General features: G+C 58.4%; 1 protein-coding gene across 1 annotated transcript in view; it reads right to left on the minus strand.

The window, feature by feature from the left end:
• The window catches only part of GRN (granulin precursor), a 16,624-nt gene extending 12,465 nt beyond the window's left edge, over nt 1-4,159 (minus strand). Inside the window, exon 1 of the mRNA XM_034756038.1 lies at nt 4,045-4,159. The gene's annotated coding sequence lies outside the window, so the exon portion shown is untranslated. The remainder of the gene's footprint in view (nt 1-4,044) is intronic.
• Nucleotides 4,160-10,961: the final 6,802 nt, after the last annotated feature.

Here is a 10,961-nt window from a genome sequence, read left to right on the forward strand (position 1 = left end):
GGGGGGGCGGGTTTGGAAATCACACACACTCCCGCACTGTGTTCATGGCACACCCCCAATGGCAGGCAGAGCCAAGTGCCCACTGGGTCAGGCAGGGAACATCTCCACCTGCCTGAATTCAAGAGACGAGCCCTGAACAGGGGGGCAGGCGTCGCTCACCCCCCCCCCCCCGGGAAGCCCCTCAGAGCTAGGGGGTGTGGTGTGGTGTGGGATAGCGCGGAGCAGGCCTGGCCCGGAGCCATGACTTGTCTCCCCGATCTCCCCCTGCTCTCGATCCTGGAACCAGAGCCCCAGCATTGGCTGGGCCAGGCCTGACGACACTGCCCAGAGCACGCCCCCACCCCCTGCCAGCCCACCAGAGCTGCAGGAGTGTCACTCCATGCGGCCAGGGAATCCTTGTCCCATCCTGCTCCCAGCTTCCCCTCCCATCAGCAAAGCACAGCCCCCCCCCCCCCCCCCCCCCCCCCCCCCCCCCCCCCCCCCGCGCCCACGCGGGCCCCCCCGCCCCCCGGGCGCGGGGCGGGGGCCGCGCCCGCCCCCCGCCCCCCCGCGGTCGGGAGCGGGCGGGNCCCCCCCCCCCCCCCCCCCCCGCAGAGTCCTGCTGGGACAGAGATCAGGGTTCGCTTGCCTCCATCGGGGGTGGGAGGAGGCATCTCACCTGGCCTCTGCCCGTGGGCATGGAGAGGTGTGCCTGCCCTCCACCTGGCTCCGGCAGCTGCTTGCGCCTCTAGCAGCATTCGCCTCATGCACTGTAACCACGAGATGCAACCCTCAGCCGCGGCTCCCCGATAGCATCGTCTGGCGGTGCAGGAGCCCTGCACGCGGCCCTCACCTCATGCCACAGCCCACGGGGACGGCTCAGCCTGCTGGGGCACGACAACCCCCCAGCAGCTGAGCGGAGCAGAGGCAGTTCTGTCCTGTCCCGTCCCCCCCCCCCCCCCCCACACACACACACACACACACAGCCGTTGCATAGACAGCTCGATGTTTGCTCACGGGGCAAATCAGGGCCAGATCCCCTCCTCCCCCCAGGAGAGGAACCCCCTGGCACTACTGGGCCTCTCACCCCACAAGTCCCCCCCTCTGCACCTGCAATGCTACACCCTTGGCCCCCAGCACCCAACTCAGCCTGGGCCCAGCACCAGGGCTGCTCCGCGCCAACACGGGGACAGACCCGCACCAGTGGGGAGGGCTCTGCGCCTGATACCAGAGCGGCTGGGAGTTAGACACCTACCGGCGAGAGCAGGCCCCCCCCCCGCACACGCTCTCGCTTCCCCCCCGCCCACACGCTTCCCTGTGCCTGCCAGCCAGGCCTGGGAGTCTGGTTCTGGATCCCCCCCCGCCTCCAGCCCAGCACTCTTGTCAGCAGGCAGGACACAGCCAGACAGGGGCGATAAGCATTTGTGGGAGAGCAGCCACCACGGCCTGGGTGCGAGGCTCTGGGTGACGGTGTGGTTAGCTAACCCCCCCGCCCTGCTCATCACCGATGTTATCACCGAGCCTGAGAGTGCGAGCCCTGGTGGCTCAGCAGCCTTTCACGGCAGATCTCACCCCCCCACCGCGAGACAGGTTGCACTGAAACTGCAGCACCTAACCACAGGAGGGGGAGCCCCATTTTACACGTGGGGAAACTGAGGCACAAAGAGGGATTGCAAGTGGGCTAAGTTCAGGCAGCCAGTCAGTGGCAGAGCTGGGGACCAAACTGGCTCCCAATCCCTTCTGAACCCCCTAGACAATGGGAGCTTGGTAAGGGGCAGCAAAGCGGGTCTGGCTCTGGGAAGATTTCCTAAGCCCATGGTGGGAACAGGGCACGCGCTGAACCTCAGCTCTTTGCAATCCTCAGGACTCTGCCAGGAGTTCAGCTCCCATGGCTCTAGCAGGAAAGAAGCCATCCCTGCACCAAACTGGGGGCCAGGACCCGGCTCCCATTGCCAGCTCACCACTAACCTGCTGGGTGACCAGGGACAAGTTCCCTCCCTTAGCCTCAGTTTCCCCATCTGCCAGGGGATAATGCCTCCCCAGGGTAGGGGGTCAATTCCCACCTGTGGAGGGCTACATGCCTCTCAGCCCAAGCATGCCGAGAAGTGCCTTCCCGTGGGCACATAACACACAGACACAAGCAAAGGACCTTCCTGTCTCTCCCCCCGCCCCGCTGCTGCTTCCCACCCCTAGATACACGTGCATTCTGGACCCGCCACCATGTGCCCTCCTAGATTGTGCAAAGGAGCCTCTGGCGCGTGCGCGTCCCATAGCGCTCCCTAACCCGAGCTGCCCCTTGCCCTCGGAGAGACCTGTAACAGCATTTACAGCGGAAGTAGCACATGGTGTTTACAGCTCATGTAGCGTGCTGTCCATGCGTGCAATGAAGATCCTAGGGAGTGCACTGAAGCTGGGGGGGGTTGCCTACACCAGTTCCTCTTACTTCACTCACATGGCTGAGTTTGCACCCGGTACCGGCTGTGAAGGAATCAAAACCCCATGACAGAGGAGGGGAAGCCAGATGGGGAAGCAAAACTAGAAAGATGGAAGTCAGAGCCTGGTGCAAACAGCTGAGTCCCTCAACAAACCTCACCCTTGCTCCAGAAAATGCTGGCCACGCAGCTCGGCCTCACAGCAACCTGCCTGGGCCATTCCAGGTCCAGTCCAAGGCAGCTTGTCCACACGCCAGGGGCACGACGGGCCCACTGAGCCAGGGCACAGCCACCAAGCAGGGAAGGGACAGTGGGTGTGGCAGTACGAGGAGAGAGCTGCCTGCATTAGCCCAAACTCCTGGTGGAGACACGGCTCTGGATTTTACTGGGACCTAGCGAAAGGAAGCCTGAGTGTGGGAGAAGACCGCGCTGCCCTTCCCTAGCCACGGCATGGTAGAAAGCCCTCGATTCCTAGTGCAATGGCTAATGCGCTCGTTTGCCTGCTGTACATCCAACCTCCTTTAGCCATGGAGACCCAGCTGGGCCACGGGGTCCTCACAGAGGGGACCAGCACCATGTCATCCCACATAGTAACACCATGGTCAAACCCGCCCCAAGATAAGCGAGGTGGAGGGTGCCCACTAGGGACAGGACAGGAGACACCAAGCAGGTGCGCCGGGATCCAGGCAGCATCGCTGGGCTAGTCACAGAAGTCTGTCTCTTTGCTCACTCGCTCATCACACTGGGACATGAATCATGCCCTCGGTAGCCAGGAGAAGACAGGCCACTAGCAGGAGTCGTGCCCATGCAGCACCACCCAGTAAGCCACACAACCCTGGGGAAGGGCAGCACCCACCATCATTACAGAAGGGGAAACTGAGGTACAGAGCTCCCCTGGCCTGCCAAGGTGACAGGGCAGCTCAGGTCCCGAGCCAGGAACAGAACTCAGGTCCCCTGGTTCAGAACCCTGCGTGTGAGCTGCGAGAGCAGCTTCCCCCTCACCCGCTGGCCCAAGCAGAAGCGATGCAGAGGGGCACCGGGTACGGGCACCTCCCGGTCAGTGCGAGCCGAGGCCCCCACAGGAGCCGTTCGGGGCCAGGCTAGTGCACCCAGCAGGTCACGCTCGGCTCTAGTGCGAGCCGCTCTGAACCACCACAACTCCAGCACCGGGCCTCTGACCCCCCGCANACGGGCACCTCCCGGTCAGTGCGAGCCGAGGCCCCCACAGGAGCCGTTCGGGGCCAGGCTAGTGCACCCAGCAGGTCACGCTCGGCTCTAGTGCGAGCCGCTCTGAACCACCACAACTCCAGCACCGGGCCTCTGACCCCCCCCCGCAGGGGCCCACGTGCCGACCAGCGCCTGCACCCTGGGCACAGCAGCCCCCACCCCCCCCGGGAGGCTGCAGCGCTGGGAGGGAAGCGGGACCCTGCCAGGGCAGGAAGGGGCCCAAGCCAGGCGGGGGGGGGACACTTGCCCAGCCCGCAGACCCCCCCGCCCCGGCGGGGACCAGCTCCGGCCCCCCAGGGGGTTCGGCCCCCCGGGAAAGCCAGGCCGAAGGGGGGGCACGGGGGCACCCCACAGCGACACGCCCAGGCCCCGCCGCCCGGCCCCGGCCCCGGCCCCGGCCCCGCACCTGAGGCTGCACCGCACGCACCCGGCCCCGGCAGCTCCCGAGCGTCTGCAGCTCAAGGGCCGCCCTAGCCTCCCTCCTGCCGCCCGCCCCGCCCACGCCCTCTGATTGGCCAAGGGGCGGGGCCCGACTCGCTCCTATTGGTCGCTGCCCTCAAAGGCGATGGCGCCTGCGGATGAAAGCGCCCCTCGCCCCGCGGGAATCCCCGGGAGGTCACGTGACGAGCCGGTCACATGACCCAAGCACGTGCCGAGGGGGGGAGGCGGTGTACCCGAGCCGAGCCCAGGACCCGGGCATTAAATTAAATTACATTAATGGAGATATCCCATCTCCTAGAACTGGAAGGGACCTTGAAAGGTCATCAAGTCCAGCCCCCTGCTTTCACTAGCAGGACCAAGTACTGATTTTGCCCCAGATCCCTAAATGGCCCCCTCAAGGATTGAACTCACAACCCTGGGTTTAGCAGGTCAATGCACAAACCACTGAGCTATCCCTCCCCCCATGTGCAGCCTGGTCTTTGAACCGCCCCCCCGCAGCTGCCAGGCCTGAGGCGGCCCCCAGCGGAACCACTGCCACCCTCCTGCCTGCTCTGAATCCAGCCCTGGTGCCCCTGGCAGATCCCGTCCAGCCGCAGCCCCCCGTGCAGAGTCGGCAGGGAAAGCAGAGCCAACCTCCGAGTTCCAAACCCCGCCAGAGTTACACGCTGACCGGCCAACCACACACCCCTGTGCACCTGGAAGCAGCATCAGGCGGCAGCAGGCACAAACCAACCCCCAGTACAGTACTGCTGTGTTAAATGTAAACTACCCATAGATTCATAGCTTGTAGGGCTGGAAGGGACCTCCAAAGATCATTGAGTCCAGTCCCCTGCCCGCATGGCAGGACCAAATACTGTCTAGACCATCCCGGATAGACATTTATCTAACCTACTCTTAAATATCTCCAGAGACGGAGATTCCACAACCTCCCTAGGCAATTTATTCCAGTGTTTAACCACCCTGACAGGAACTTTTTCCTAATGTCCAACCTAAACCTCCCTTGCTGCAGTTTAAACCCATTGTTTCTGGTTCTATCCTTAGAGGCTAAGGTGAACAAGTTTTCTCCCTCCTCCTTATGATGCCCTTTTAGATACCTGAAAACTGCTATCATGTCCCCCCTCAGTCTTCTCTTTTCCAAACTAAACAAACCCAGTTCTTTCAGCCTTCCTTCATAGGTCACGGTCTCAAGACCTGTAATCATTCTTGTTGCTCTTCTCTGGACCCTCTCCAATTTCGCCACATCTTTCTTGAAATGCGGTGCCCAGAACTGGACACAATACTCCAGCTGAGGCCTAACCACAGCAGAGTAGAGCGGAAGAATGACTTCTCGTGTCTTGCTCACAACACACCTGTTAATACATCCCAGAATCATGTTTGCTTTTTTTGCAACAGCATCACACTGTTGACTCATATTTAGCTTGTGGTCCACTATAACGCCTAGATCCCTTTCTGCCGTACTCCTTCCTAGACAATCTCTTTCCATTCTGTATGTGTGAAACTGATTTTTCCTTCCTAAGTGGAGCACTTTGCATTTGTTTTTGTTAAACTTCATCCTGTTTACCTCAGACCATTTCTCCAATTTGTCCAGATCATTTTGAATTATGACCCTGTCCTCCAAAGCAGTTACAATCCCTCCCAGTTTGGTATCATCTGCAAACAATAAGCGTACTTTCTATGCCAATATCTAAGTCGTTAATGAAGATATTGAACAGAGCCGGTCCCAAAACAGACCCCTGCGGAACCCCACTTGTTATACCTTTCCAGCAGGATTGGGAACCATTAATAACAACTTTCTGAGGACGGTTATCCAGCCAGTTATGCACCCACCTTATAGTAGCCCCATCTAAATTGTATTTGCCTAGTTTAGTTTTTTACTCAAAAAAGGGGAACTTAAAAAAAAAAGATTTGACAAGATAAGGAAATTGTTTCTGTGCTTGTCATTTAAATTAAGACAGTTAAAAGCAGCATTTTTCTTCTGCACAGTAAAGTTTCAAAGCTGCAATAAGGCAGTGTCCAGCTGCAAACTTTTGAAAGAACAACCAGAGCGTTTTGTGCAGAGTTACGAACATTTCAGATTCACACATTCCCGAGGGGATCAGCACTGCTGAGGTTCTACTGTAGTCAGGAATGAGCCGGCTCCCTGGTGTTGCCAACTCTTGTGAATTTATCACAAGGGATGCAGTTTTCAGAGCTAAAGTCTTCTGTTTTCATGTGACCGGAAGAGAACCTCTCCCCCTCCCTCCGCTGAGCTGGAGCCCTGGAGTCCAGTCACTGCTGTGACAAGGCTCAGCCGGATCCCTCGGGATGGGAGGATGACTATCAGTCATATTCTGCAAACAGCTAAGATCCTGCATAGGGTCACTGCAGGCAGGGCTGGGAAGAGAGCCGGTGCGGTGCCCCCAGAACCTGCCAGTGCTGGTGCGGGTTCCCCATTAACCTCCCATGTGCTCCCCACCCTGCCAGTTGCCTGATTTTAATGGGCTTTTTTCCAAAGAGCTGATCATGTTGGGTGCTGAACCTTTAGAGTTCTGGCCTGGGGACTGGTCCCCCCCCCCCCCCCCCCCCGTCTTGGCACTTTCGCCTGCTCAGCTTTCTTCTAAATGCACTTGAACTGAAAGAATGTTCTGCTTCCAACTCCCCCAACCCCCCTGCTGCCGAAACCTGTAGGCGCTGGCAATGTCTGTGAGAAAGCAGAAGTGCGGGAGGCCGCAGGAGTGGCTGGGCTGGGATCTCACAGCCTCCTGGCTGCTGGGGGACAAACTGAGAGGCCAGGGAGAATCAGAGCTCACCAGAGCCCTGCTCTGCAGCCTCAGACAAACCTTCCTGCAGAGTGGTCCTGGGTGGGGCTGGTGCTCCCCTCTGGCAGGGTATGGAAGAGGGCACCCCCTACCTAGAGGGACTTCAAAGGGGGGAATCTTTTGTTCCATGTCCTGATTTTCCAGCGAGGGTTCTTTGTGTAACTAGCATGATGTGGGAGAGTGGGGTGACATGTCATGCTGTCCGGAGTGGCCCACGACCATGAGTGCCTTCCTCAGGGCAGACTGTGAGAAAACAGGGCAGACACCCACAGCTGGTGGTGTGGTTTCGAATTAGATTTCTCCAGTCTATCTTGCTACCTCGACAAACTGAACTTTGGGATAAAAGGTCACACCAAAAATCACAGCACACTCAGGTTGCTTCCAGTCACTAGGGATCCATTGGTACCCTAGATCTTATGCCAAAGACAACACCTGTAATAAACTCTGTCTATATCTATACTAGAGACCTGTACCAATGCGGTGCGGCTGTGAGATCGCTGTGTAGTTGCTCTACGCTGATGGGAGAGAGCGCTCCCGGCGACTTAATTAAACCACCTCCAGCGAGTCGTGGTAGCTGCGTCGGCGGGAGAAGCTCTCCTGCTGCCATAGCGCTGGGCACACTACCACATATATCGTTGGGGCGGGGGGGTCACAGTTCTGCCCATGGGTGGCAAGTATAATAGGCTGCCCCCAAGGGACACCTGGGCAGCGGTAGCCCTGCCCCTTCTCTGAGGCCCCCTCACCCACTGCCTGCTGCTGCTGCCACCTGCCTACCTTCACTCCACCTCTCCCCCCCGTCCGTGCTGCTCGCTGCGTCACTTCTCCTCAGGGCTGGGGGTCTGGTGGGGAGCGAGACGGCTCGGACGGGCACTGGGGCTGCTGGCTTGGGGGGGTCCGGCTCACTCAGGTGAGGGGCAGGGCAGAGAGGTTTGGCACTCCGGGGTGGTCGGCTCGACTTGGCGGTGCTGGGGCTGGCCCAGTGTGGCACTCCATGGGGGGGAGCAGTTCGGCCTGGTGCAGGGGGAGCGGCCTGGTGTGGCGCTCAGCCCAGTGCTGGGGCTGGGGTGGGTGAGCCAGAGCTCCTCTGGTCGTGGGGGGAGGGCTCAGGACTCCTCCTGTTATGGGGGGGGGGAGTTTCGGGGCTCCGGCATGCGGGGGGCAGGGTCTTGAGCGGAAGGGGTGGGGCCGGCAGGTTAGCCTCCCCAAAGGGGGGGTTCACCCTCCACCCATGGTTTTGCCAACATACGTGGTAGTGCAGACATGGCCTAGCTAAATGTTTGATAACTAGGAGAAAGAAATAGGAGAGTTATTGGCAGGTTAAACCTGGCCAACATAGACCCACCGATGCGTGCCGAATGCAGAGGAGTAGTGATCTGTCCATTCACAGTGTGTTTCAGGGCAGGCCCAGGAGCTCACCCCTGGGGATCTCTGGCTTCAGTCTGAGGTCTCTAGCCCTGTCAGAGTTCAAATGGGGAAGAGGTGGGAAATTGTCCTGTGGCTCTGTGCCTTCATTCAGCTTACAGGTCCATAGGACAAGCTTCCTTGGAGAACAGGGCCATGAGCCAAGCCTTTGTATTAGGATGTTCCCTGACTGTTGATAGTCCTGGAGGGGCAGAGAGGTGATCCCTGTGCCTGGGCTCACAAGTCAAGGGCAAACATTTTCACAGTGATAAAGACAAAGGTAGATATTTCCCCATCGCCTGGAAAGCCACATTCCCAGTGAGTTCCCTGCAGGCAGCAACGTACACACATTTTAGAGTCTAACCACTCAATACCTTCTTGTAGGACTAATCCCTATTTTGAGCAAAACTAGCTCACAGGTGACCTGGTCTGGTCTCCAGCTACGAGGGTGTCAGTTCTTAGCTAATGCCTGCAGCCTGGGCAAGAGCTGGCACCTGCCTGCCAGCATCACGCCCCCAATGCTAAACTGGTGGGTGAAGGGGTGTCATGGACGCTCCAGAACAAACCTCATTCTCCCCCATTCTCGATCAGGCAGCAGCCACTGCATTCTCCTTTCCCTTGATATGAATTACTTCCATGTCAAATCCATGGAGGGCTACATGCCAACGAAGAAATCTCGACTCGGTTCCCTTGGCTTGGGGCAGCCATGTCAATGGGGCGTGACCGCTTAGCACAGTGAATTGTTTATTACACAAAGAAGGTTGAAGATGCGTAACAGCCCAGAGAGTGGCCCAGCTCTCTGCCTCCATGACAGCCTAATTCGGGTAATTACCCATTACCTAGCTACGTAGTAATGGGACGCCTCTTACCCCAGCCCCATCCTGCAGCAGTACCGCACCTAGCCTAGCGTTAGTGCAAAGCACAAGGGTTTGCTGCCAGCAGGGCTGCCCAAACCAGGCTCTGAATAAACCCAACGCACTGCCCACCCTGTGTCCTTGGCAGGACACCTCCGCAGCCCCCGGCTTGCACTTGGAGACCTTGCCAGTGAGGTTGGCTTCTCTCAGCCTTTGTAGCCCAATTCCCATACGGTTCAAGTGGTCATGCCGGGAGCTACTGAAAATAGCCCAGGCATCTATATGGGCTCTGGCAAATGTGTGTAACAGATTGCAGCACCTCCCTGACAAGCCCCCGAATATATTAACCCAAAGGCAGAACCTTAAACTCACACCATCCAGATTCCAATAGAAAAGCGGAGTTTTCCTGGGCCTCAGCATCTAAGGGAATTTGCCAGTACCCACGAGTCAAAGCCAGTGTGCTTATGAATTTTGAACCCCCCAATAGACCCAGTGAGTCCTCTACTGGGGGTGTGGGGTATGGGTCAGGCTGGGAAAGCATTTAGCTTCCTGTAATCCACACAAAAGCTCATGGTTTTGTCCTTTTAGGTACCATTACAATCGGGGACACCCGGAGGCTGTTTGATTTACTAGTTACTTTCATTTCAAGCAGGTTTCCACCTGCTCCTGGATTTGTTTCTGCATTTCCCCTTTAGCTGGGTAGGCTCTGCTAAGAGCAGGGCGGGGCCCTGGGGTTGCTATGGAGTGTACAGTCTTGTCAGTTAAACCTGGCCGGTTGGAAAATACCTGGTTGTGGCGCTTTAAACGGGCCTGCATTTCCTGCTTTGGGGTTGGATTGAAACCTTCCCCAAACTCAGTGCTCTCCGGGAGGGTAGCGGTGGGGACTCTTCCCTGCTCTCCCTGAGCAGATCAATTAACGTTCCCTCATCAGTATATTCACTATCATCACCCTTGTAATCTATCAACCCTCCTGCAACAGCTCTGGGGTGGGGGGGGCCTCCTCACACTGTGGGATCCCCACGACATGTGCCCTGCAGCTCAGCTTCAGGAAAGCAGGTGCAGGCGCTGGCATGACACCACCATCCCTCTCCTCTTCCCCTGCAAGTACCTGATTCTGTGTTTCGCAGTGGCACAGTTCCCCCCGCCCCGGGCCGCTGTTCACTCTGCACTCTGAGCACCCTGCCGCGGGCACCCCCAGGCTTCCCTTGGGTGTCTCTCAGCAGGACCCTGAGCACCCCTGCCTAGCTGGCAGGATGTCACTGTACTGCCCTTCCCCTGCTGTCTCTGTGACAAACCCAACAGCGAGCAAGGAGGCCAGGCTGGGGGAGCGCTGAACAGCAGTGACAGAGGGGCTGCTGGGTATATACAGCGCCGAGCACCACGAGGCCCACTCTCGCCCAGCGGGCTCCCATATGAACAGCAATAGCAGTGGGGGCTGCAGCCACCTTCCCAGTGGGCAGCAGCTGTTTGCAATCCTTCCTCTTCCCATTCCTCCTGTAAAGGCTCTGAGAGCCCTGTACTGCCCTCGGGACCCCAAAGGCCTGGCCAGGTTCATAGCCAGAGGCGTGGCCAGCAATTTCCAGTCCCCTCTCCACTTGAACCCACAATCTCTAGCATCAGAAGTTGGAGCGTCCAGGGTGCAGGGGAACAGGGCAATGAGCCAGTGCTGGTGACAGAGTATTTCTGCTGCCTCCTTGTGGACACAGCAGTGAACAGACACATGGGGGTTTGCTGCGAGATCCTTGCTCAAAGCATTTCCTTCCACCATGGCTGTGCAATAGACAGAGGGTTTGCTTGCCTGCTCCATTGCACCCCAGAAGTGGCTGCAT

Source organism: Trachemys scripta, chromosome 23 (assembly GCF_013100865.1).
Source record: "Trachemys scripta elegans isolate TJP31775 chromosome 23, CAS_Tse_1.0, whole genome shotgun sequence".
NCBI classification, from domain to species: Eukaryota; Metazoa; Chordata; order Testudines; family Emydidae; genus Trachemys; species Trachemys scripta.